This window comes from Quercus suber, unplaced genomic scaffold (genome assembly GCF_002906115.3).
Source record: "Quercus suber isolate HL8 unplaced genomic scaffold, Cork oak 2.0 scaffold_5, whole genome shotgun sequence".
NCBI classification, from domain to species: Eukaryota; Viridiplantae; Streptophyta; class Magnoliopsida; order Fagales; family Fagaceae; genus Quercus; species Quercus suber.
The window spans coordinates 999117-999557 of NW_027069471.1; positions in this window are offsets into that span (position 1 = coordinate 999117).

Genomic DNA, 441 nt, shown 5'->3' on the forward strand with positions numbered 1-441 from the left:
AAAGATCTCGATATTATTATTATTTCATGAAAAGAAAGGTTACAGATTACAATCAGAGGCTCAGGCAGGTGTGTTTCACATACAAATTTACTAGCTAATCCTACCAGCTATTCCTACAATCAGAGGCCCAGGTGGAGCCGCCCTAAGGAAAAGCTAGCCGGAGGGAAGTGTCAACTCGTGCTTTTATTGGCACCAAGAGAATGGGAGAGCTTGACACACGGTGGAGGAGGTGAAGGGCAATCATGCTTCCAGGCCCCCAACAACTCCCCTCTCGGCTAGGCGGAGCTAGAACAAAGAGAGGAGCAGATGCAGGGGCTCCGGGATACCCTCCCCCATGATGTTCCCTCGATTCTCTCCGTTCCTCTCGAGTGTTGGCCGTTGGAGACTGCAACACTCGAGCACCGCCCATGAGGTGAATTCGCACGCCTTCCTCGTCGGGGG